This window comes from Pteropus vampyrus, unplaced genomic scaffold, assembly GCF_000151845.1.
Source record: "Pteropus vampyrus isolate Shadow unplaced genomic scaffold, Pvam_2.0 Scaffold4, whole genome shotgun sequence".
In the NCBI taxonomy this organism is placed as follows: domain Eukaryota; kingdom Metazoa; phylum Chordata; class Mammalia; order Chiroptera; family Pteropodidae; genus Pteropus; species Pteropus vampyrus.
Window position 1 is genome coordinate 19,919,657 of NW_011888785.1, and position 20,314 is coordinate 19,939,970.

The 20,314-nt window shown below is 37.1% G+C and overlaps 1 protein-coding gene and 1 long non-coding RNA gene across 2 annotated transcripts in view; both read left to right on the top strand.

Moving 5' to 3' along the window:
- LOC111742879 overlaps positions 1-6,015 on the top strand; it is a 30,370-nt gene extending 24,355 nt beyond the window's left edge. Inside the window, exons 2-3 of the long non-coding RNA XR_002781521.1 lie at positions 4,436-4,654; positions 5,962-6,015. This is a non-coding gene — a long non-coding RNA (uncharacterized LOC111742879). The remainder of the gene's footprint in view (positions 1-4,435; positions 4,655-5,961) is intronic.
- Positions 1-20,314, top strand: part of KIAA1324L (KIAA1324 like) — a 235,517-nt gene that overhangs the window by 43,328 nt on the left and 171,875 nt on the right. The window lies entirely within an intron of this gene.

The window sequence follows — 20,314 nt, forward strand, 5'->3', positions numbered from 1 at the left end:
TGTTCACCACCCAGAGTTAGATTTTCTTCTGTCTCCACACATTTGACCCCTTTTACCCCTGTCTGCCTTCCCCCTCCCCATCTTGCCTCTGGTAAATACTAATCCACTGTCCATGTCTATGAGTCTCTGTTTGTTTGTCATGTTTGTTGCTCTTAGATTTATATTTCACATGTGAGTGATATCATATGGTTTTCAACTTTTTCTGTCTGACTTTTTTCACTTAGCATGATTATCTCAAGATCCATTCATGTTGTTGCAAATAGCAGTATTTCATCTTTTTTTTTTTTATATATATATAGCTGAGTAATATTTCCATTGTTTCTTCTTTGTACACGTCTTCTTTGTCCAGTCATCTATTGCAGGGCACTTTGATCACTTTCATGTCCTGGCCACTGTGAACAAGGCTGCTGTGAACATCTGGGTGCATGTATCTTTGAGGATAAATGTTCTCAGGTTTTTTGGGTAAATCCCCAGAAGAGGTATTGCTGGATCATATGGTATTTCAAGTCTTAGTTTTTCGAGGACACTCCATACTGTTTTCCATAGTGGTTCTACCAGTTTGCAGTCTTACCAGCAGTGTATGTGTGTTCCTTTTCCCCCGCATACTCTCCAACCCGTTATTACTTGTCCTATTGATGATAACCATTCTAACAGGTGTGAGATGACATATCATTGTGGTTTTGATTTCTCTCTAATGTATTCTTAATTTCAGTTCTTGTATTCTTCATTTTTGACTGGTTCTTTTTTTATGTTTTGTATCTCCATTTTTATGTTTCCTCTCTCTGTTCTCACTGAGATCATTGAACATTTTTATAACTAGCATTTTGAACTCTGCATCTGGTAGATTGCTTGCTTCCATTTTGTGTAGTTTTTTCTAGAGCTTTGTTCTGTTTTTTCATTTGGGACATGTTTCTTTGTCTCTTCATTTCGGCTGCCTCCCTGTGTTTGTTTCTATGTCTTAGGTAGGGCTCTTATGTCTCCCAGTCTTAGTAGAGTGGCCTTATGTCTTAGGTGTCCTCTGGGGCCCAGTAGCATGGTTTCCCTGGTCACCTGAGCTGTGTGCTCTGGGTATGTCCCTTGTATGGGTTATGTGCCCTCCTATTGTAGTTAAGACTTGGTTATTGTTTGCACTTCCATGGGGGGTATTGACCCTCAGGCTAATTAGTTGTGAGAACTGGCCATGACTACAGTGGAGGAGCTGTTGTACTGGGGCTGATCCTATGGAGCAGGATTCGCATTAGCAGGGCTCTAGTGCCTGCTCAGTCTGCCTTTTGAGTGTGTCTTTTGTGGAGGTGGTTGGGTGGTGCTCTTGTGTGGTTTGAAGCTGGCCAACAGGTGTGTTGGTTCTCAGGCCTCTTTGGTGGGTCTCTGTTGCAGGCCAAAGTTAGCCATTGCTTGTTCCCTGCCTGGGGCCCCTTGGTATGAGCTACAAACTGATATTCAGATGGTTGCTACTTGTGCCGGGCTTGGAGGTGCCTGAGAGAGGCTAAGCTATGAACTGAGGCCAGCTGTTGCTAATGCTGTGCTTTGGGGCTACTTAGCAAGAGGTACAGGACATGCTGAGACAAGATACTGCTTATTTGGCATTTACGAACCTTTGAGAGATTTCAAAGTTTACAACATGAGCCAAGAAAAGTTGTTTGTATGGAAAAGCCACTGGAAATGGCTGGGATGGGGCCACAAGTTGAGCGGGACAGGGTCTCAGGGAATCACCAGGGTAGGGCAAATGGTTTTAGCCAGGTTGATAGAGATTCAGATATGATGCCCACCTGCGTGTACAAAGGGACAGTGGCTTCTGCTAACACTGTTATCTGGGAGAAAGCTGTCTCTACTGCCCTTCCCTGAAGTTGGACAATTTAGTTCCTCACCGTATGTCTCTGGCATTTTTTGCGCTACTGCCCTAGAGCTGGAGCTTGGAGTGAGTAAGACCGTGTGTGGACCCTTTAAGAGGAGTGCCTAGGACTCCATCTGCCCCACATCTCACTCAGCCACAATCTCTATTGGTTTTCATAGACAGAAGTTTTGGGGACTTCCCTTGCCTGCACTGGTACTCTGGGCTGGGGAGCCTGGTGTAGGGTTTGGACCCCTCACTTTCCGGGAGACAGGGAGGAATGTCCACAGCTGAGATATCCCTCCTGACTTTTAATTACCACATGTGGGTCTGGGACCAGTAGTTCCACATCTCTATTCCTCCTACAAATCTGGAAGTGGCTTCTTCTGTATAACCTTACTTATAGGACTTCTCTTCAGCTGGATTTTAGGTGATTCTCAGTGATTCTTCTGTAGTTTAGTTGTAACTTTGATGTGGTCATGATAGGAGGCCAGCTCGGCATTTACCTACTTTGCTATCTTGACCAGACTCTATCAGTGCTTATTTTAAAAGTATTCATGTAAGCCTAAGCAGGAACTCGCACCTTCTGCTCCCAACACCAATCTGATCTTGTCATGTCACCACCCTTTGGGCAGCCACAAATTATAGTAGTGGGAAGCAATGACCAGCTCCTTGAGACCTGGCCAGGCCTGCCTTTTCTTGGTGGCAATTCCAGGTCTATTTACACACCCAACCCCAAGAAGGAAGAAGGCCAAGAGAGAATCTCTGTGTGCCTTATGCACTTTAAATGCACAGTGAATTCTTGTACTTTTAAATGTGACCAAATGAGTATTTTGAGCCTTATCAATCTGCTAGCAATTCTTTTTTCCTTGGGGAGAAGAAGAAAGAAGTTGGCATAAAGTAGGGAAAGTGGCAGATGTGTTTTCTCTTCTATATCTGGATTAAGTTTAAAAAGATATGTTTTCAAATAGGAATGCTAGAACTCAGTTTAAGCAATAGAAGTCTGAAGATAGGGAATATTATGGACCCACCTTAGTCTGTGTTCCACTCCCTTTTGTCTTTCTGTATTGCTATACATTATGCACACACACACACACACACACACACACACACACACACACACAGAGAAATATATACACATATATGTATATATTTGTTTTTACTAGATCTTGAGAAGGCCACATATAGATCTGAGTAACATCCTTGGTGATACAATGTCAGGAGTATTGTGATTTATGATTTGTCTTGGACCTTTTTCCAGCCTAGTGGCTAAGATTCTAAGAGATGCCATTAACACCTCAGAAAGATGATATCACTGGCTGACACCCCTGTTCCCCACTCCACAACCAGGACAGTATCTTAGAATTATAGATGAAAACCACATTGCCAGATTTTTATCCTCCCATCTTCTTATATCCCAGTGCTTACTATGGGTAGTTTTAATGGAAATTAATATAGTATTGAATTTTGAGGATATAAGGAAATGTGGACAGGTTCTTAACCTATGTGTGAACCTTTGCAAAAATATTTGCTTTTGAGCCAAGCTCGAACATCTCATTAGTTACTGACCTGATGCCAATAGACTGAATTGTATAGTAGTTCCAAAGATTCTGCCTGCCAGACTCTTGGCTATTTTCATGTTTTATTCCTGAAGACTCTGAAAGGATCTGATACTTAGGGAGAAAGGGCTGGTTCTTCTAGTGGAGATTACAGGCATTTGTTCATTTTTTGTTTGGGAAAATTGCCATTATTTCACCAAGATGTTGTAATTAAACAAAAAGATACTTACTCATTAAATGATAATGTAGTGATTTCCCTTCAAAATAGGAAGAGTGAATATATTTTTTCCTAAGGAACTCTATCAAAACCAAATATTAAGGATTTGTAGGTCAGTTATTACTTGCTTGCTGCTGATGGGTCATAGTGGGGTCTAAAGGTCCAGAACCTTATTACCATAATTATAGGTAAATCTCTTCCAATAATAACTGGAAAATGTAATTTTATGAGGAGGTGAATAATAATTAAAGCTATGTGGTGAATTATTTTATATAGTATACGTTTCCATTTTATTTTATCAAACTTTTAAAAAAATAAAGTGCATTTATACTTTCTTATTGTGTATATTTCACCTTGGAAATAGATAATTCCATCTCTTTTATTCTAAAAGGAAGGAAGTAAAGTGGTAAACATTACAGGAGACAGAAATAGATTGAGTTAGGTAACAAGGAAACCTAGAGAATATAGTCCAAGGATGAGTCTACTGTTTCAAGAAAGAGGCTATTTCTTAAGTTTGGTTGCATGTATCCCATCAGAAATAATGTAATGAGCAGACATGAACACAGTACATAGTGAACAGATGTCATCTCTATAGGAATAAAATTTTACATCAAAGACATATTTCATGCTTAAATTTGGTTCTATATTCTTATTTCAAAGCTTTAAAGTGATTCTAAAATTATATTTGACTCAAAGTTTTAAAAGACAAATTGTGCATCTTTGGAAGGTTAGAGTCAAAGAGTCTGACAGGCACTGGGGAATCACTGCAGATAGTGGTAAATGATCCAGATCTATATAACAGTATTCTTATGCTTTGACCAAAACTAGGTTGAGATGGCATATGGAGGGGGAGAGCAGGTATTGTAAAACCCTGTAAAGAAGAAACGATGATGGGAAAGACAATTAATTTAAGAGGAAACATTTCATTTGACTACCCTGAAAATATCAGAAGAATGCTTTCTAGAGAATTTGGAAACAGTGATTTGAAAGACGACCCCATTAAGACTTCGATGATGACAAAGCTTAGTACAATTCAATGTGGCACAGGTAAGTGAATAAGCATAGATTGTGCTTTGATACATAGACCAAGTATTTGTCTAATTTTATGTTGTCATGGAAAGATGGCGATAAAAAAACAAATAACAAGGAGATATGCTCATTTATCCTTTTTTCTTAGTTTTGTTGCTGTTCCTTCCTGCAAATCTCCTCAAAAAAATCAATGGGTATGGCTTGGGATCTTTGAATCTTTGCATTTCTTTCTTCCATTCCTCTTTTTCCCTTTTGCTCAGCCTTGGGCTAACACTATTTAATACTCTAATTGTTTACCCATTGAATTAATTATCATGAGTTATAGAGACACAAATTCTGCTGTCTGTTGCACATCATTAAGTGGCTTCATGAAAACATTAAATTATATCAGGGTGGAGAACATTTGTGAGTTCTGCTCATTTATATACCATCTTTGCAAATTCTCTTTATGAAAAACCATCTGTGCAAAGATTTTTATGGAGGAAGAGAAGGAAAACCTATAAATTATAGACTCTGTAAAAATACAATAGAGGAACTCCGCAATCATTGCTGGCTCACAATGAATCCCATAGTGCTCAAATATAGTTTGGATGAGATTATGGTCAGTGCTCCACTGTCTTAATCTTTAAGAAAACTATGTTTACACTGACCAGGGAATATATACTAGTTTCCTATTAAGAACATGTATCTACCAGCATCTCTGTTAGAAAGTTACTGACGCAGCAGGAGTGCTGCTATGAAGGGCTCCAAGATTAGTCTAGGTAATGGGAGGGAAGATAAGAGATCAGCACATGGACAGTTTCTGTGAGTGGCAGAAAAGGGTGGAAGTGAGGTTTATTTGGAGGATCTTCTGTGTAGTGGTCTGATCCTGGTGAGACTGGCTTTCCCTGGCTTGACAGAGCCTTAGGATTAGGCTGAAGATCTATGTCTGTTATGTTATAGAGCTTCTTATGTCGGGGCTCTGATGTCAGAGAGATCTGAGTGTAAATCCTGAGTCTGGCACTTAGTGGCTGTGTGAACTCTAAGCCTCGGTTTCCACATTTATATTACTTCCTAGATTTGTTGTGAGGATTAAGTTGAATCATGTCTATAAAGGCACTCAACTAAGGCTGATCATTGTTACTTCAGCGATATAAAGTGAAAGTGAAATGCAAACACGATACCTCCATTCTTTCCTAAAGACTGGGTATGAATGACAGGGAATGGAGGATGCATGTGTGACTGCAGATAGCATGGGGTTACCTTCTAGGATTTACCAGATCTCCCAGGGTTTATGCTGCTCAATGACTTTTCAGCTTTTCTTTGCTTCCTTCTTTCTGTTCAAGAGCCTGAGTTGGAAGAATCAGAAATAATGGATTGGTGATTAGGCAATATTGAGGTGAGTACATATTCCCAAGACTATAAGATACTTGCTTCTGGATAGATACAGAGATAATTGTGGTCAAAAGGAAGCCATATACAACTCTACTCATTACTGAGTACAGAGAAGAGATTCTGGAATTAACTGTTGAAATTCTAAAGGATACTAGACTAAAACAAATAGAAAATTTATTTAACATAGTGTTATAGGTTGAAGTGTGTCCCTCTCCCCAAATTCATATGTTGAAGTCCCAACCCTTGTACCTCATAATGTGACTTTAGGGTGATGGTAGGTGTAATTAGTTAAGATAAAATGAGATTATACTAAAGTAGGGTGGGTCCCTAATCCCAGTGTCCTAATAAAATAGAGAAAATTGGGAGACAGACAAACACACAGGGAGAATACCATGTAAATAAGAAAGCAAAGATTGGGGTTGTACGTCTAAAAATCAAGAAACACCAAAGATCTCCAGTAGACCACTGGAAGCTAGGAGAGAGGCATAGAACAGATCCTGTAGCATAGCCCCCAGAAGGAACCAGGTCTCTAACACCTTGATCTTAGACTTCTAGCCTCCAGGACCACGATGCAATAAATTTCTTTTAAGCCACCCAGTTTATGGTACTTTGTTAGGACAGCCCTAGAAAACATGGGTAAAATCATGTCCATTTCTCTTAAACAGGGCTGGTACTAGGGTGTAGCACCAGAAAACCCCCCTCAGGAATCAAGATAAATAATGTCTTAATGGAGCATTTTTAAAAATTGAAATTAATGTAAAAAAATCAATGCAAATAAAATATCAAAAGTTTAAATAAAGACAGGAACATTAATAGATTCATGCTGAGTATATTGGAGTATATGGCAAAAATAATGAAAAAATTGGTAATACTGATCATGTCTTTAAACTTTTGATATTTTGTTCATGCCCTGCCTCAAAACCATCCGTTGAGTCTAGGACCTTATTTTCAACATAGTAGGCTGAAACCTATGTGATTCTGATGTTCATTTTGGTTTTGGCCAATGAAGAAAGAATGCTTGTCAGACATGTCCTCTCAAACATAGCATTAACCCGATACTCAGCTTCTCAGCTCCAAAGTGATACCCTTGCTGTAGCCCTTTCTTTACTTGCAATATGATCCTCCCATTAATTGCAGGTCAGCACCTCAGTATCATTATTAATTCTGCTGTCTCTCTTGTCACCCACATCTATTTGTTAAGGCTAATTATTTTCCTAGCTCCCTAGTAAAAATGGCCTTATTCTCCTTTTGTAAAATAAATATTAAAGAATACATTCAGTTATAAAATTTCACATATTTTAGCAGGTATAAAAAAAGGAAAAAATTATCAGTAATATCACCATCCGGAGATACTCTTTGTCAGAATTGTAGTATATATTCTTCCAGACACTTTACATTTGTACTTGCAAATATATTTTCAAAAATAGGATTATACTGTACACATTTTTGGTAATCTTGTTAACTTGATAATTGCCTTATGAACTGTGGAAATGTTTTCACATTAGCAAAATCTATATATACAAAATAATTTTTAATGGTTTCATAGCATTCAAATAAAGAGATGTACCTTAATGTATTTAACCCATATCCTCTTAAAGAACACTAAACTTATATCTACTTTTTATTACTAATAAGAACACCACAATGAACATCTTTATACATATACCTTTCTGATGATTTCTTTAGGCTAAATTGTTAGAAGTAAAATTATTTGGCCTCAAAATGTATAAATTTATTATTTGATACTTATTGCTAAGTTAACAAAATTTTGCTTTTATCATTAGGAGGTGTCTCTTTCTCCAGGATGTCATTTGATGTTTTGAATATTTCACTTATTTTGTGAATTGCCTATTCATGTCCTTTATATATTCTTTTTTTTGGGGGAGGGTGTTCATCTTTTTCAAAGTGTTTTTATAAAGAGGTCTTATATTAAAGATATTATATGGATATTAACTTCTAGTTAATGTTATATATATTGCTAATATTTCCTCCAGGTTATAAGTTGTCTTTTAACTTAATTTATGTTTTATTTTGCCCAACCAGAACTGTTAACTTTTATGTATATAAAAGTGTCAGTAACAAACCCCTGGCTAGACTCACTAAAGAAAAAAGAGAAAGAACACAAATAAACAAAATCAGGGATGAAAAGGGAAATTATGACAGACACTGCAGAAATAGAAAGGATCATACAAGAATACTATGAAAAAGTATATAACACCAAATTTAATAACCTAGAAGAAATGGACTAGTACTTAGAAAAATATAACCTTCCTAGACTGAATCAAGAACTGGAAAATCTAAATAGACCAATAAGCAGTATGGAAATTGAAACAATCATTAAAAACCTACCAAAAGTAAAAGTGTAGGACCAGATGGCTTCACCAGTGAATTCAAAGATTTAATACCTATTCTCCTCAAACTCTTCCAAAAAATCGAAGAGGAGGCAATACTCCCCAACTCTTTTATGAGGCCAATATTACTTTGATACCAAAAACCTGGTAAAGATAACACAAAAAAAGAAAACTACAGACCAATCTCTCACACGAACACAAATGCAAAAATCCTAAATAAGACACTAGAGAACTGAATACAGCAACATATTAAAAAGATTATACACCATGATCAAGTGGGCTTCATCCCAGGGGCATAAGGATGGTTCAACATAAGCAAATCGATTAATGTGATACACCATGTAAACAAATTAAAAAACAGGAATCATATGATCTTATCAATAAATGTAGAAAAAGCCTTTGAAAAGATACAGCACCTATTTATGATCAAAACACTTAACAAAATTGGTATAGAAGGAAAGTAACTTAACATAATGAAGGCCATATATGACAAACCCTCAGCCAACATTATACTTAATGGTGAAAAACTGAAAACCTTCCCTCTAAGATCAGGAACGAGGTGAGGCTGTCTACTATTGCCACTGTTATTCAATATAACATTGGAGGTCCTAGCGAGTGCAATCAGGAAAGAGAAAGATATAAAAGGCATCCAAACAGGAAATGAAGAAGTCAAACTGTCACTATTTGAAGATGACATGATTCTCTATATAGAAAACCATAAAGACTCCACAAGAATATTACTAGAAACAATAAACAAATAACAGTAAAGTTTCTGGATACAAAATCAATGTTCAAAAATCCATAGCATTCCTATACTCTAATAACAACGTGTCAGAAAAAGAAGTGGAAAAAATAATTCTTTTTGCAATTGCAACAAAAAGAATAAAATATGTAGGAATAAATATAATGAAACGTGAAGGACCTATATAATGAAAACTATATGACCTTAGTAAAAGAAATCGAAGATGATATAAAGAAATGGAAAGATATTCTGTGTTCTTGGATTGGAAGAATCAACATAGTTAAAATGACCATATTACCTAAAGCATTATATAGATTTAATGCAATCCCATCAAAATCCCATCAGCATTTTTTAAAGAAATAGAACAAAAAATCATCAGATTTGTATGGAAGCACAAAGGACCCCGAATTGCCAAAGCCATCCTGAGAAAAAAGAACGAGCCTGGGGGCATCACTCTGCCCGACTTCAGATTATACCAGAAAGCAACAGTAATCAAAACGGCATGGTATTGGCAGCAAAACAGACACACGGACCAGAATTGAGAGTCCAGAAGTAAAGCTATATTTATATGGGCAAATAATTTTCAACAAAGAAGCCAAAAATATGCAGTGGAAAAGAAAGCCTCTTCAATAGCTGGTGCTGGGAAAACTGGAAAGCCATCTGCAAAAAAATGAAACTAGAATATTGTCTATCACCACACATCAAAATTAACTCAAAATGGATTAAGAGCCTGAATATAAGATCTGAAACAATAAAATTCATAGAAGAAAACATAGGAACTAAACTCAAGGCCCTGAGACTTAAAGAGGATTTTATGAATTTGACCTCAAAGGCAAAGGAAGTAAAAGCAAAAATAAATGAATGGGACTACATCAAACTCAAAAGCTGCTCAGCAAAAGAAACTGTCAATAAGGTAAAGAGACAACCATCTGAATGGGAAAATATATTTGCAAGCAATGCCTCCGATTAGGGCCTAATATCCAAAATATACAAAGAACTCATATGACTCAATAACAAAAAAATCAAATGACCCAATCAAAAAATGGGTAGAGGACTTGAACAGAAACTACTCCCTGGAGGACATACAAATGGCTAACAAATATATGAAAAGATGCTCAACATCACTAGCTATTAGAGAAATACAAATCAAAACCACGAGATACCATCTCACAGTTGTTAGAATGGCTATAATCAACAGGACAAGTAATAACGAATGTTGGAGAGGATGTGGAGAAATAGGAGCCCTCATTTACTACTGGTGGGACTGAAAATTGGTACAGCGACTTTGAAAAACAGTTTGGAGTTTCCTCAAACAACTAAGACTTGATTTATCATATGATCCAGCATTCCTTCTACTGGGTATTTACCTCAAGGACTTGAAAACTCATATCCAAAAAGATATTTGCACACCAATATTCATAGCAGCATTATTCACAGTGACCAGGACATGGAAGCAATTGAAATGTCCTATGATAGATGATTGGCTAAAGAAGCTGTGGTACATATATACAATGAAATATTACTCAGCCATAAGAAGAGGTGAAATACTGCTATTTGCAAAAACATGGATGGACCTTGAAATAATTATACTAAGCCAGAAATAAGCCAGACAGAAAAGGTTGAAAATCACATGATATCACTTATATGTGGGACGTACACCTAAAAGCAACAATTGAACAGGACAAACAGAGACTCATGGACACGGACAATAGACTAGTCGTTACCAAAGGGAGGGGGTTAGAATAAAAAAATAAAATTTAAAAAATAATGTACAAAAAGAAATTTATAGCCTCAAAAAAGTCAGTATTTTTCTTTACTTCTTATTTTGTAATTATGCTTAGAAAATCCTTTTCCACTTCAAGATTATAAAGGAGCTTACCTAAATTTTATTTCAGTACAGTCATAGTTTAATTTTTACAATTATATTTTTAATCCATTTAAAATTCATGTTGATGTAAAGGTTCTGATAATTCTTCCTGTCCTTTTCTTTCTCATCCTTTTAGTACTGTCTTCTTTTGGGTCCTGTATGATTGTAGCCATCTTCTATTTAGTCTTCTTGTCCTTTTTTTTTTTTTTTTAAATATTATTCATGTGATACCTTGAAAAAAAACATTCTTAGAGTCCTCTAGCCAGTCCTATTTCTAATGTTGTTACTTAATCTTATCTCTTTACATGAGTTTTTTACCCAAGCTGGGCTGAAATAATTATTGTTTCCCAAGCATGTCTTGCCTCTGTGCCTCTGTTAGTGCTGTTCTCATGAAATACCCTGCCCAAACCCAAGCCATTCTTAAGGTATCTCCAGGAAGTCATTTCTGGAACACACTGTTCATAGAGCCTTCTCCTGGTTTTGAAACTCCTGTATCACTTGTATATGTGGTTCCTAATTGCTGACTTGCTTTGTTATTTAACTTTCTACTTGTATAAAGTCATAGATTTGATGGTTTCAGAGTAGGGAGAGACTCAAGATATTTGTCACCCAATATGTTATCTGACATCAAAACTTATCTATAATATAATTGCTAAGTAATCACTTAGCTGTTGCTCGATTACCTCTAATAATGAAAAACTCACTATATCCCATGACTGCCCATACCATTCCCAGTCATGTTCTAACAATTAGAAAAATTTTTTCTTATTATAAGCCCTCAAATCTGCCTTTTTGTATCTTTCACTCTTGGAGGTAGTTGTGAGAAGGACAATAAGCATGAGATCTGTTAAAACCAGTTTTGAATCTTGACTCCACTCGCTAATAGTTTTGTGATCATGGGCAAAATGCTCTACTCCTATTGGGCTGTAGTTTCCTTATCTGTGAAAAATGGATGATATCTACCTCAAAATGTTGTGGTAAAAATAACATTAAATGAGAATTAAAGTAATTGAATGAGGACATATATGTAAGTCTCTGGCATAGATCTTAGCACGGAAGAGTGATCAATAAATATTTGTTGAATTAGAATTTGATTTATGTTCTTGAACCATGCAGACAAAATCAAATCCTATAGGCTAATATTATAAACACTTTGCTTAATTCTTTTCTTCTCTATTATATATTTTCAATTTCTATAGTTATTTTCCGATGTCATGATTTCTTACATGATGTTCACTACCACCTCCTCTGTTTGGTCACTCTCTTCTCAACATACTCCACTTTTTCAGCATCCCCCTTAAAGATCGGGATTCTGAACTCTAACAGGCACTTCCGAAGTTACCTAATCAGAATCCTGTCATTCTGTACATCAATTACAGAGGCTCTCAAGCCTGATTGTATATTAGAATCACCTGGGGAGCTTTTAAAAAATACTGATGGCACCCACGGTTTGTTTTAAAAGATCCTGTGTAAGAACTAAGCACTGACACGTTTTAACAGCTGATCAGGTGATTCTAATATGCATAGGTCTGTAAGTTCCTTTGGAACAAACAGATTTGCAATCTCTATTTGAAATACTTGGACTCAGAAGTGTTTCAGAATCAGATTTTCCCCCCATTTTTTGGAAAGGTAAAATGGTGCATACACCATTAATATGAAATTAATGGATCTGGATCTTCACTTTTCAGTCAAATACATAAATATTTTGGCAGTGACAGACATAAACATTCAACTTAAGTGGAAACAATAAAGACTACAAATAGCCTTCTGTTATCTGAGATCTAGTTTTGCAGCCAAATGAATTTTGGGACAAGATTTCAAAAGAAAATGGCAGTTGTTAGAACTTCCAAATTGTAGATAAAAGATTGTGGACCAGTCTTTAGTGGTATCTTTTCAACACTTAGCCTAGTGCGCTGCCCAGACCTACAAGCTTAACATTTACTTATTGAATGAATGAATGAGACATACTTTTCCATGTCCTATCTGTAGAGATGTTGGTATATTCCCTAAAGATGATTCTCCTCCAACAAATAGCGTCTTTGGACCTTAAAACTGGAAATAAGTTAATTTGAAAGACATTGAAGGAGAATAAAATCAGTTTGTTCTGTTCTGTTCTGGTTTTTTTTTTTTTTGGTCATCTCAGGATATCTATCCTGGAAATAAATACATATCAAATTACTGAAAACACATGGAGAGCTTTTCGCTATTGTGTACATTATATCATATACTATAACAGTTGAGGAAAATTGAGAAAAGGAGTAGAACACAGCTGAAAAATCTAAATTTAACTGAGAATAACGATGAAGGAATCTGACGAAGAATACAGATGTTACTCGACTTATGATGATTCGACTTTACCTTGGTGAGAAAGCAATATGTACTCAGTGGTAACTGTACTTTGAATTTTGAATTTTGATCTTTTCCTGGGCTGTTGATATACAGCGTGATACTCTCCCGTGATGCTGGGCAGTGGCGGCGAGCCATAGCTCTAAGTTGGGCATGTGATCAGTAGGGTAAACAACTGATAATCTACAGTGTACTGTGTTGCCAGTGTTTTTCTGGATATTGTGTTCTGAGCACATTTAAGGTGAGCTAGGTTAAATGATGATGTTCTGTAGGTTAGGTGTATTATATGCATTTTTGACTTACAATATTTTCAATTTACGATGAGTTTATCGAGATGTAATCCCATTGTAAATCGAGGAGCATTTGTATTCTAATTTTCAATAACCAAAGTTGTAAGTCTAAGTTTAAAAGACATTAAATAAGATAGAATTGCAGGAGTTTACACATATGAACGGAATTAAATTCTAAGAATCAACAAGCAGCAAAAAAAAAAAAAAAAAAAAAAAAAAATCAAATCTCCAGTTCTGTTTTCAAAGTAGAAAGTCTCTGAAGAAATGAAATCTGTGTAGACATTTAGTGCAGACTGAGGCACTCTCAGTCATTAAGGAAGAGGAATTTAAGAGCTATTAAGATGATGGTCATTACTGAGTAATACTGTGAAATCTTTTCACTGGGAGGAATCCCTTTTATAATTTAAATATTATGTTAGTCAGTTTCTTCAGAGAAACCGAACAAATAGAGAAAGAGAGAGAGAGAGAGAGAGAGAGAGAGAGAGAGAGAGAGAGAGAGTGTGTGTGTGTGTGTGTGTGTGTGTGTGTGTGTAGAGGGAGAGACAGAGAGACAGAGAGGGACTTAAGGATTTTGCTCATGTAATTGTGGAGACTGGCACTTAATAAAATCTATAGTGTGGGCAGGCAGGCAGGCTTGCAACCCAGGAGAGCCCATGGGGCAAGTGAAGTCCAAATGCAGTCTGTTGAAGGATTCCTTCTTGCTTGGGAGGCTAGTCTTTTTGTTCTATTTAGGCCTTCAGTTGATTGGAGAGGCCTATCCACATTATGGAGGGCTATCTGCTTTACTCAGAGTTCACTAATTTAAATGTTAATCACATCCAAAAACAATCTCTAAATTGACACATAAAATTAATCATCACAGATATTAATTCAAAACAACTTTTTTACCCTCATCTCAATATTCAGCTTTAATTGATCATGGTTAATTTTTTTCAGAGTCCCCAGTGCATATTGCTTTATTTCATAGATTTTATTCTTTTAGAGCCGCACATGTCTAACAAGCACCCAGGTAATGCCAGTGCTGCTGGTCTGAGGACCACACTTCGAGTACTAAGGGGCACTATCTTGTGCTCCTAGCTTCAGAGGGAAAGAGTGCATAGCAGAGCTAAAGGAATCTTTCCCTGTCTTTCGAGTTTCAAAATTTTAGGTCTTTGGGGAACAGGGAAGAACTCAGTAAAATATTTAAAGATTAGAGAGAAGTTGTGATGCAAGGAAAATATCCCTTGGATTGGATTGCAAAGAAAATCAGAGAATCAGAGGGGGTTCAAGGGTAGGTTTAATGCTACCGAGTTCCCAAGAAGACCCCTTTCTCTTATAATCTGCCCTGTTGGGAGAATCAAAATTCTAAGAGAAATGTGGGGAAATGGTGGAGAGTTACAAGAATTATTTATGTGAGATAAGCAGGGATTTAGAAAGGAAATTAATCAGCCGGTGTGTAAGTTGTGTCTGATAATTTCTTTTGTGATGATAATGATTTATGTTGTTCTTACATTGTGCCAGACAAATGCTTTATATATTTTCTTACTTCCTCTCACAATAATCCCATGAGCCATGGGTAGATATTTCTGTTATCCCCATTTTAAGCTGAAGTTCAGCAAGGCCAAGGGTCTCGTGCCTATCCTGTAGTTAAGTAGGAGATTCAGGGTTTATGGTGAGCTTTTTGTGTGGGTTAAGTGAACTAATATTTGTAACATACAGCAGTGCCTGACATATAGTAAGTACTATATAAAGGTTAGCAATTAGTATAATGATTCCTCGATTTTAGATCTTAATCTTCTCTTAATTTTCTTTTCTGCCTACAGAGCTAGAGTTCACATCTCTTTCTACCTCTACTTCTAAGGGAACCAACAGACTCTGAGACCTGTGTTCACTTCTTCCCTTGCAAAGCCAGCAAACCCAGGTGGAGAAAAGCTGCTGTATTCAAGTTTGTAAGGAGAGACGGGGGAAGCACCTTTTCAGAATATGGAGAGAAGTGCTGACACAGTAGGGTGAAGGGATAAAAGAGGAGAGGATTATAGGAATTGGTGTAGAGAAGGGAGAGAGCATAGGAGGGCAGAGCCCTGTGCTTGGCCTCCTTTCTCCAGAGACCTCAGGTGGGGAGGAGGGCTCTCTCTTCCGAGTGATGCAAAGGAATGAAATAGTTACATTGGAGGTTCTGTGACCAATCCCATATCTTCACTTCCTAGTCCTCTACAATTGTCACTTTTCACTTGAACCATTGTATAAGAACTGATTAAACTATCCTGAGGGTCTAGTGGGTATATATTTTGTTTGTGCATAGGTGAAAGAGGAAGTAACTGGAACAAAGAAGATCATAGATCCATTTAATATGGTCACAGGCAGATTATTAAACATAAAAGGCAGGTACTTGAAATCAGCAATAGGCAGAACAATGAGAAAGAACTTTTCACCATAACTCCCTGCCCTTGAATAACTGAATACAGGTATACCTGATGTATACATATTGACTGATTTGCATGAACTAATGAATTCTACTTTTTGTAGAGCCAATCTGAGTTAGATTTCTGTTTCCTAAAGAAGGTGGCCTACTTGATCTCCCTTTTCACAGGTATATTTTAAAAAGTATAATTATTACAAAGAACTTTTACAGGTCGCTGATACAATGTGAAGTTGGCTCCTGGAGATTAATTAAGAAGTAACTTCATCTTTCCAATTGTTAACATTCACTATATTAAAAAAAAACCCTCTTTCTTCACTAATTTCTTAAGGTGTCTAATTTGTCAAATTTAAAAGTGGTACATATTCATTAAATAAAATTGGAAAAATATAAAAAATGTAGAAAGAGAAAAAATAACTCTAGACCAATTACCTAAAGACAACCATTGTTAACAATTTGGTTTCTTTCTTAGCTTTAATTTTAATTGAAAAATGCTAAATAAATACAAAGAAAAAATGCATTTATTACTTTTGATTGTTTTTAGCTTAGCCTCAAATATAATATTTATAGAATAGTCAGTGATTGTCACCTGCTTTTTTTTTTTTTATGAAATGTAAGATTGCATGTATTTCTAAAAGTCAAGAAGTATATCTAGGACAGATCATTATTTCCTAAATTATCAAATTCATCCTGGAGACGAAGTTGTTTTGAGATGATTGATCTTTCTCACTATCCCACCAGACTATATACTGCAGCATTCCTTTTTCGCATTCACATTTTTAAAACCTTTACGGTAAAGGGAAATACAGAAAGTCCCTAAGATCTTTCTCCATTTCAGTGCTGCTTGTCTTTTCTGTGGAACTCCACCATGGCCTCTTGGTCAGATTTGTTCCTGATGGAGGAGCAAATGATAATGTGTCAGTCTGAAGAACTCTGCTCAAGTGATTAAACAGATATACTGATGACTTCAGCCTTGTTTCTCTCTCCTAAGATTATGTTTTTTAAAAAACCTTCAGTGAACACTGAACTAGTTTCCTATTGCTGCCGAAACAAATTACCTTAAATTTAGTGGCTTAAGACAACACAAACCTATTACCTTCTAGTTCTGGAGGTCAGAAGTCCGAAATGGTTCTCACTAGAATAAAATCAAGGCATTGGCAGGGTGGTGTTCTTCTCTGGAGGCCCTAGGGGAGCACCTGTTTTCTTGTTTGTTTGTTTGTTTGTTCCTAGTTTCTAGGGGTCTCTCACAGCCCCCTTCCATTTTCAAAACCAGCAATGGCCTGTTCAGTCTTTCTTACATTGCATCACTCTGACACTGACACTCTACCTCTCTCACATTTAAGGTTTTCCATGAAGACATTGAGCCCACCCTGGATAATCCATGGTAGTCTCTCAGGTCAGGATCCTTAACTTAATCACAGCTGCAGAGTCCCTTTTGGCATGTAAGGTACTGTTCACAGGTTCTGGGGATTAGGACGTGGGCATCCTTGTGGTGGGGAGCATTATTCTGCTTACCACAAATAGTTAAAGTAGTGGATAATGTTTGAAATGGGACAGTCATTGGGGAGATACTATTTTCCTTTTGCTAGTTCTCAATCATACTAGCTTTACTGCTTCAGCTGTTGTAGTATAAAATACCTTTCAGGAGTAAAATTACTATTCTTGCTCACCCTTTTTCAGGGCTTGCCCAAGACAAAACTGTGAAGCAATTTGTTTGTCCCGTCAGTTTTTTTCTCTCTAGTCCTATTTCTTCTTTCCCATAATTCTGCTCTCTTCTCTTTTTACTCTAAGTCTTGGATTAATTCTGATAAGGAATTTCAAAATAAGGGCTAAAGAAATGACCCTTCTAGGCATATTTTCATGTTAAAATGTTTTGAAAATCAAGACTTAAAGACACAGAGTAGAACTGTAAGTTCCAAAATGATTAGTAATAGACTGAGTAAATCATATTCAAATATTTACCCATTACATACTATGCTCGTTATGAGGGGATTCAAGGATAAGCAAAATTCAGTTGCCACTCTCAAGGAGTTGACAGTCTGGTCAATTTAAAATTCATATTATTGGATCAGAAGACTTTCAAACTTCCCATGTAGGCTTTAGATGTTTGTAGCTATACTACCATTCAAATATATTAGGGTTCAAAAACCAGAATTTTTCTTATGGAATTACTATGGACCTATATTTACCAATGGTTGCAAATTTACTAAGACAGTGTGCCAATGAAATGTAGCCTTAAAGTTTCCTATACCTTCTGATACCAGAAGTAGGGGAAGAAGGAATGAGATATAAACTTTAAATTTGCAAGTATACAATATCTCGTGGCTTAAATATTCTCTTCTGAATGACTCAGATTGTTAGGTTTTAAATTTGTTTCCCCTGCTCTATACCTATCCAAAATAGTATCTGGGTATATTTGGAGATAGGGCTTATGTGACCATATCATCATAGGAGGATACAGGGGCCTCTGGATTTTAGGCGGTCGCTGCTGTAGATTAACTATTCTGATTTTCTTCCTAGACTAGTGTCCACTGAAATGTCTGCGTGGTCATTTGGACATTATGCTGGTATATATCCTGGTCTCACATATATATTTCTCGAGGTGAAATCACATACTGAGACCTCACAGTCCCAACTCTAGGCTTTTGCTAGTCTTTCAGCTCTCTCAGAACCTCGTGCCCTTTTACCAGGGCATTTAGAAACCTCTGGGTCCCTTGCATCCCTTGTGTGGGTGATGGGTGGATGGGAGTGCTGCTTCAGGCTCATGCCTTCACCAGTGGAGCATTACTGCTTCTGCATCATGCTGAATGGGGCTGTATGTGGCACTCTTATTGAGGAGCATTAAGCCTTCAAAGCCATCTTTGGATGTTGCTGATAAGATTACCAGGAGACAGAATTTGAGATGCAGATTTGCATGTAGAAGTTTGAGAAGGGCTCCCAGAATCTATGCCCATGGGGGAATGATAAAAGCAGGATTGAACTGTGATGGAATGAAGCAAAGGCTGAGCTGACCCTATGGAGAAACTCTGAAGCTGGAATGAACCATAAAATTGTCCCAAATTAAGGCAGGGGTTCTAGGCATGTATAACCCTGCATTGACCAGTCACTGGATGAGATTTGCTTCCCACCCTTGAAGGTGGAATTCCCTTGGGCAATGAGACCCTTTAGCTGAGAGCAGTTTCCTAAGAAATATTTTGCTGTGAACTGTCAGACATGAGCACACCCACCAGCTGGGGAAATGAGTGCTGTAGTCTTAAAGGAGGGAGGAACTGGGTGGCCATGCCGCAGCACCCACTACCCTGAGGAAGTATGCCATTAGCTTCTCCTGTCTCCCAGTTGACATTCTTGGGATCCCCCGTTACACATCTGAATAGTTCTACATTGTCTTCATACTCCTAACTCTGTCTAGGCATTCCACTCTGAGAGGGAGATGAAGGGGCATAGTCATTTGATCATATTTCTCTATTTCCTTGTCATTTCTATTTCTTACACTCTCCCTGAACAGTGAGGTTGTGGGCTTTCTCTGTCTGCCTCCTCTCTGGAGTGGACTTTTACATTATATTGTTAAGGACTGTCTAGAGATTTTAAGCTAACAAGTTAGCCTGCTATAGTTTCATAGATGCTGACATGAGACTCCTGAGTGTAAGACTGAGGCTTTGTTACTCATGGCACATCACACAGCATGAGCTTTGTGTTCGTACCCATTCTCCATTTCCCCCAGATTCCTCAGTGGTGGGTTCCCTCCATTTGGCCAGCTAACTATCAAGGAGTGTTGAGGACTATGTGGGAAGTTTTAGGGGTCAGGCCAGAAAGTGAGGTATATTACCACTCATATTTCATTGGCCAAAACTAGTTCATGGCCTGACCTAGTTGCGAAGGTGGGAAAATGTAACCTTCCGATTGTCTCTGCCAGCCAACTATATTTATTAATGGTTAGCTTGGTACATATCATTATATTAGGCACTGCAAAAGTAAAAAGAGATTCAAGAATTCTCATGTATGGATATAGAAAATGGATTAAAGGAAATCATTTAATAATAGGTTTTGTTTAAAGCACCATTGTGAGTTAGTTGTTTAGAAATTAGGGGCACATTTAAGCTCTAGAAATAATGTATAAATTATGGTGTAGGTATCAGATAACGTTTTCTGAGTCCAAATTCTAGGTGCCCAGATCTATGGCAGTGATTGCCAACAGTCCTCCGTGTTCAACAGCTTAAGCAGAAGAAGAGGGTGGGCCTAAGTAGTGCAGGAAATTGGGTCTAACAGGTTAATTCTTGGCATAAACATAAAAATAGATACTGTACATTAAG